At 61.4% G+C, this 381-nt stretch overlaps 1 protein-coding gene across 1 annotated transcript in view; it reads right to left on the bottom strand.

Annotated features, from left to right (window-relative positions):
- SLC4A5 (solute carrier family 4 (sodium bicarbonate cotransporter), member 5) overlaps positions 1-381 on the bottom strand; it is a 23,323-nt gene that overhangs the window by 3,600 nt on the left and 19,342 nt on the right. The gene's annotated exons all lie outside the window — the stretch shown is intronic.

The raw sequence follows: 381 nt of genomic DNA, 5'->3' as shown, positions 1-381 counted from the left end.
GCACCCCCTGAAGCATCCCGCATCGCCGTGGTGCACCCTGTGTCTCCCTGAAGCACCCTGCGTCACCTTGATGCATCCCACATGGCTGTGGTGCACCCTGCGTCACCCTGATGCACCCTGCATTGCCCTGGTGCACCCTGCATCACCCCACATCATCCTGAAGCACCCTGCGTCACCCTCATGCACCCCACATTGCCACAGTGCACCCTGCATCAGCCTTCATCACCCCACATCATCCTGAAGCGCTCCGCATCACCCTGATGCACCCCACTTTGCCATGGTACACCCTGCATCCCCCAGTGCACACTGCATCATCCGTCATTGCTGCAGCGCACCCCACATCATCCTGACGCACCCCACATTGCCACGGTGCACACGTCC

Source organism: Pygoscelis adeliae, unplaced genomic scaffold, assembly GCF_000699105.1.
Source record: "Pygoscelis adeliae isolate BGI_AS28 unplaced genomic scaffold, ASM69910v1 Scaffold575, whole genome shotgun sequence".
Classification (NCBI taxonomy): domain Eukaryota; kingdom Metazoa; phylum Chordata; class Aves; order Sphenisciformes; family Spheniscidae; genus Pygoscelis; species Pygoscelis adeliae.
This window is presented reverse-complemented; position numbering and strand designations above follow the sequence as displayed.